Source organism: Cylas formicarius, unplaced genomic scaffold, assembly GCF_029955315.1.
Source record: "Cylas formicarius isolate icCylForm1 unplaced genomic scaffold, icCylForm1.1 PGA_scaffold_7__23_contigs__length_41026272, whole genome shotgun sequence".
NCBI lineage: Eukaryota > Metazoa > Arthropoda > Insecta > Coleoptera > Brentidae > Cylas > Cylas formicarius.
In genome coordinates this window covers 38,098,219-38,105,145 of record NW_026844352.1, presented here as the reverse complement: position 1 = coordinate 38,105,145, position 6,927 = coordinate 38,098,219, and positions in this window count along the sequence as shown.

Here is a 6,927-nt window from a genome sequence, read left to right as displayed (position 1 = left end):
TTGTTCGATAACTGAGCTCAAATCAGCAATTGAACCATATGGCATGGTTCTGGAAAATCTTTTAAAAAGATTTTCCAGATATGTACAGAAACCGCCTTTTCAAATTTGAAGACATTTTCTCATTCATAACATTTCATAACATCTGTGAAATGTACGCCATCTTGGTTTTCTGTGTATGTTTATTTCTCTGAACAGAGTGATGGATAATTTCCAGTAGATTGATTTCTCGATTTTTACACCCCTTCGATGTGTCAAAAAAAGGTTTGGGCACCTGAAAATTGCCGCCAGAGTACAAGAAAAATTACAAGTACAAGAAAAATTCTAATAGAATTTACTACCTTGAACAATATGTTTTAAAAATGCTAAAATAAATAAAATATGTAGTTTTAATGGCTGATTTTATATTGTTGTTAGGAATATCATCATTTTTGCTTGTTTTCAATTCTGTTGGCTACATCACGTAGTTCGCTGGATGAGACAAGTTTTTAGAACATTGATTGATTATTTGATAAAATAAATGGTTTTATTAAAAATACTGGCTACTACTATACTAAATGGCTACATCACGTAGTTCGCTGGATCAGACAAGTTTTTAGAACATTGATTGATTATTTGATAAAATAAACGGTTTTATTAAAAACTTAAGTTGGTAAAATCATTATCTTCTATCGCAAGTTTAAAATTCGCAAATTGTATCGGACGTCGCCAGTACATTTCGTTAAATGTATAATATATTTTTGACTAGTGTATTTAGCTATAGATACCAAGTAGTTACAGCGTTGACCCACCCCTCCGACGGGGACAACAGTCGGTCACAAGGAAACGAAAAAAAGCGGAAGAAATTCAATTGGGAATAGCCCCCCGCTTTATTGCATCTCTTTATCCTTTCTAGTCCCGACGGAGCAGATAAAATTTCAATTTAAAATTTCCGACATTAAATAAATAGCGAGCTCCGATTTTCTTTTCAGCAATGAATTTTATTCTCGAGATTTATAAATCTCGCGTTCTATAGAAATTCGAATGTATCCCTGGTTTCGATTATGTTTTTCCTCTTCTGGTTGATGTTGATTCGTGGTCGAGAGAATTTTGAAGTTTCGTTTATGTTGGTTAGTTTGGCGCTCCATCAAGACCGACAATCTAGACTACTTCTTCTTAAAATTCCATCTTCTATCGAAGGTTGGCAACCATCATGGCAATGCGGACCCTGTTGACAGCCGCTCTAAACAGCTCGGTGCTGCTACTTTCGAACCAATCCCTCAGGTTTCTCAGCCAGGATATTTTTCGCCTTCCGACACTTCTTTTTCCCTGAATAATTAGTTGTAGCAAGCCATATCTCGGGCCACTCATTAGATGTCCCATGTATTCAAGTTTTCGTTTTTTGATTGTCACCAGAATTTCCGGTTCACATCCCATCCTTCTGTGCACCTCAGCACTTTAGACCCTTACCGTCCACGATATCCTCAGGATCCTTCTGTAACACCAGAGCTCAAATGCGACCAGTTTATTTATATGCTCCTGCTTCCGCGTCTATGCTTCCATACCATACAAAAGGACGGAAAACACATAACACCTTAGCCGCAGAGTCAAACTTAGGTCTCTGTTGGTGAAGAACTGTTTAAGCCTCACAAACGCTGTTCGTGCTGCTTCAATTCGGGTTTTTATTTCCTTGGTGTGGTCAATGTCCGAGGTCATCCACGTTCCCAAGTATTTGTATGAGTCCATTCTTTCGATGATGGTGTTGTTTATAACCAAGTGGCAGTTTATGCGTGGTGATTTAGTGGCGACCATAATTTTTGTTTTGTTAAGGTTAATCTTTAACCCGTATTTGTTGCAGCATATATTTATTCTATGCATTAGATTTTGCAAATCGTCGATGTTATCTGTTGTGATCACTGTGTCATCGGCGAATCGAATGTTGTTGAGAACTTCGCCGTTTATCTTTATCCCTTCTGAGCAATCATCCAACGCTTCCCGGAATATGGCCTCACTATAGACATTAAAGAGCAATGGCGACAGAACACAGCCCTCAGTATTTGGATGTCCTCGGTATATTGATCGTCTAACTTCACCCTAGCTGTTTGGGTCCAATACTGTGTTGATATTATATTGATGTCGCTCTTGTCAATGTTTTTAGCCATTAGAATCTCTATTAGTTTTTCATGTTTCACCTTATCGAAGGCTTTCTCGAAATCAATGAACCCCAGGTATATATCTTGGTTCATATCGAGACATCTTTGAGCCAACACGTTTATACCAAACAGTGCCTCTCTTGTACCCATTCCATTACTAAAACCAAACTGGGTGTTACTCATATGCGTTTCACAGGTTCTGAATCTAAACTACTTTAAAAGGACAAAAATTTAGGCAAGTGAGAGTTATTAGGTAAACTAATGAAGGAGAGTGAAACAAATTCAAAAAGAACATAACATTGATAAATTCAAAATAAAATTATAGCTTTTGAAAATGACATTAAAAATATAAGAAGCAAATAAAACAGTACCCACATCTCATTTTATAATAAAAGCAAGGATAGAAACATAAAACTTATCAAATCAAATCAAGCTAGCCTGCAAATGGAACACAAATAACTTAATCCCAAAAAGAAATAAAAATACTAGAAGAATGACATTAAAATTGTCTCAAAAGTTTTCTGGGCACCTTCAAAAAACAACAGATCAGTTTTCCATTTCAAGTTTGAACTTTATTTTGTTTTTAAATAATTAGGCTGTCATTCTGACCTATTTAATTGGATCGTCAATGTTTTATTTAATATGTATTATAATACCGTGTACGCAAACAAGCAAATACAAAATAAATATTACCTATGGAACTTAATAAAGAAACGAACTTTACAGTACTCTAGAACCTAGATTGAAAAAACCAATAAACTTATCGTGTTTTCTTTTCTGTAACTTAAGACAAATGTTAATAAAAAACAACTTATTTATGTATATTATGCACACCACTTTATTTTCAAACGTAGTATTCATATTTTTATAAACAAACATGTCAATAAAAATTGCCCCATTGCAAGAGAGAACGAAAAAATATTTAAGAAATTTTAAAATAAAAAATATATATATATATATATATATATATATATATATATATATATATATATATATATATATATATATATATATATATATATATATGATTTTTCAATTTTTTTTAATACATCATTTGTATAAATGTTTAATTGTTTAACTATCTTTATTCATTATTAACTCTGTGTTTTATGCGTTCTCGTAAGGGAAAAAGAAAAAATGAAAGAAACACAAAGGGCCGCGTTTTGCATTTATGAAGCTCCATGCTCCGTGCAGCGTTCGACATTTTACAAACAAAGCATATATATATATATATATATATATATATATATATATATATATATATATATATATATATATATATATATATATATATATATATATATATATATATATATATATATATATATATATATATATGATTTTTCAATTTTTTTTAATACATCATTTGTATAAATGTTTAATTGTTTAACTATCTTTATTCATTATTAACTCTGTGTTTTATGCGTTCTCGTAAGGGAAAAAGAAAAAATGAAAGAAACACAAAGGGCCGCGTTTTGCATTTATGAAGCTCCATGCTCCGTGCAGCGTTCGACATTTTACAAACAAAGCATCTATCCAAACGTCTACATATTTTCGTTAGAATAAACATCCGATTTGAATACACGAAGATGTAGAGACGCCCGCCATAGTCTCTTAAACTTTATGTCTTCTCGAATCGATGAACCATTGAAAACACGATTTAGGATTTCGGGGGCCGCGGGAAAGAAAACTTGCGTGAAAACACGAGAACGCCGTGCTTGTTTTCCATAATGTATAACAAGCAGGAGCCGTTGTTTTCCTTTGTGATTTTAAAATGTCAACGCCGGGTTTTTCGAAGAGGAGAAACGCGTTTTTGTAACAAAGCAAAGTTCGAGGCCTACGCCTCCCCATAAACAACGGAGATTCAAGGCCACTTTATTTTCCTGATTTTTCTGAGGTTACAAATTGGTGGAGTTACACCCCGAACCAACAATGTTTACTCTCAATATGCTTCTAAAAGTGTGGGCATATAGACAAAGAGATACAGACACAGTGCTCTTGCTGTATAGCTATGCACATCTGAACTGATAAAAGAATATTTAACTGGAGTCACTGATACTATACCAAGTATGAAACTAAGATTGTCGCGAAGAGAAATTAAAGTTTAAAAAGTCGGCGAAAACCGCATCCTGATATAGTTTTGCTTAGTTTCGAGGACGCATCAACAACAGCGGAAGAAGGCAGATTCGCGAATTCCAGCCACGATGTTCTATTCTAGTCAGCCATGCCACGGGCCCAATATGGTTGTTACAGCTTTTGCTAAGTACTTTGGTAGCGTTTACACCATATGCCAGCCAGATCCATGTCCATCTTCAAGCGTGTCCTTTTATCCGGGACTAGTCAACATACTTACTATCCAGGATGTCTTATCAGCAAGCAAAGCACTCAAAAACAAAATTACCGCCGGTCCTGATGGCATACCAAGTTTTATCGTGAGAGACACGCACTGTGTGCTCCTTTATGTCACGTTTTTAACCTGGTGACGGTGACGAACCTCGCTCTGGACGCCCCAGAACGTGTGAAAGCGTTGCAGAAGTGAAATCAAATAAAAGGTGACAAATCAGGGGTATATGGTTATGGCGTCGAAACCAAAACCCAGTCGTGCCAATAGAAGAACCCAGATTCGCCAAGACCGAAAAGATCACGTCAAGTTCTATTAAATACTTACTGTTTTCTTTGATTATCGTGGCGTAGTACATCAAAAGTTCTTACCACAAGGTCGTAAGGTCAATAAAGAGTATTACCTTAAAGTTATGCGCCGTTTGCAAGAAGCAATACGAAGAAAGCGTGGGAAAACAAATAACGGATTTTGTATCACGATAGTGCTCCTGCTCAGTCATGTATCTAACTTTTTGGCTAAAAACAAAACCATAATTATGCCTCGGCCAACATATTCACCGGATATGGCCCCTGCGACTCTTCCCTGTTCCCAAAACTCAAGAAATCCATGAAAAAAAAGGAGGTTTGGAACGATCGAGAAGGCCATACCAGAAAGTGCTTACCAGAAGTGCTTCGAGGATTGAAAAAAAACGTTGGCACAAGTGTATTATATCTGCGGGGGATTACTTTGAAGGGTACAAAATTATTTTGATGAATAAATAAATACTTTTTGTATATATATTCCATAAAGATTGACAATCCATTGTTATGTTTATTCTTTAATGCTAATCGAAGTATAACTACTATTGACATTCTGCATAATGGTTTCGTCACCGTTTGCGAAGAAAGAGTATCACGAGAGCGAGCGAGAATGGCCAAATTGACCACAGAGCTTAGAGTGACTCTTCTTGCATCCATTGCTTACGATCGGTGAAAAAAAAAAACAAACTCCATTAACAAATTGATTTAAAACAGTTCGTTATTCTTCCGCCAGACATTTAAAGAACTGGTAACGCCGTGCAGACGAAACAAAGCGCACTCGAGGCAAAATATTTCCTTTATTTCCGCCGTTAGTCTCACAACCGAAACCAACCGGCTTCGATATATATAGAGAGAGAGGAAATATTTCCAGAGAGGACCGATTGTTCGTGACGGTTTTATTGAAAATTATTTTTCAATCGGTCTCCCCGACCGGACCGAAAAAATCCGGCAAAGGAAACGGAACCGGAAAAATAAAAAGCTTATACTGTCATTTTCAATTTGTCCCCGACGACGACGCTGCACTAGCGGGGAACATTTTTATTTCGTTATATAAAAATCAGATTAAGGGGATTGGATTTATATCCTTTCGTCGCAAACGCATTGTTTCAATCGGGATCTCGGCTTTTTTTTACCACCGCTAATACGCACACACAAAGAGATTTCTTCGTTGTTCCCTTTTCACCGCGTTGGCGACGTTCTAAATGGATGAGCATGACGTCTTCTTTGAGTTTTGAGTTCTCACGCAACGCAAAAATGAACCCGAGAAATTGCACCAAAATTGACGTCTGCTAAAAATGTACATATTTATTTATTTATCTGCACGCGGGAAAAAATATAACTATTATCCATATGAATTAAATAAATATTGCACCAAACATCAAGAAAGTGGATTAAGAAGGATCATAGATTACATTCAACGCAAATTTTTCACTTCTTCGAAAACAGACTGTTCAGTTTTCCAGTCGCAATTATTAAAAAACCTTCTACTGATTTGTTGGAGACAACTGAATAAATGGATCACAAATATTCGGCCTGTATTGCAAGAGAATCGGGACGATCACAGCTTTAGTAGTATGTGACTAAAAATGCTAGTGGGAATCCTGACGCACGGTGAGCCAGGGAGAGCTCAAACTATTAAAATGAACCCATAATACATTTCGTACATACATTAAGTAAGCCATGAACCTTCACAAAACAAGCGATCTAAGTCGCCTTGTTACCATGGAAACGTCGACAGTAATATTGTAATGTTTGTTGTCGGTGTAATTTTGAGAATGTTTTGTTAATACAATTTTTCGTGAGAAAAGTGGAGGGGATTTTTCAATCAAATCAATTTCAAAATGCGGGAAGCAAATAAAGGTAAGTTTTAAGACTAATTTTATGCCACGGAATTACTCTAAATTGCAATCAGCGTTTAAAAAATTCTACATTGTTTTGAGTCATATTAAAATAATAGCCCAAATCGCAATTTATTAAGCAATATGTTACAATTTTAGCATAATTTAGCGATGCTGTTGATACACGTATTAAAGTAACATGTTGTGCTGTCACGTTTAAGACACAATCTTGCTCCCACCTGCTCCATTTTATAAAAATAATTTCTAAAGAACTTACAGAGTGGGCAGGAGAAAAATGTTTTCGTTATAAGTTTTGACCT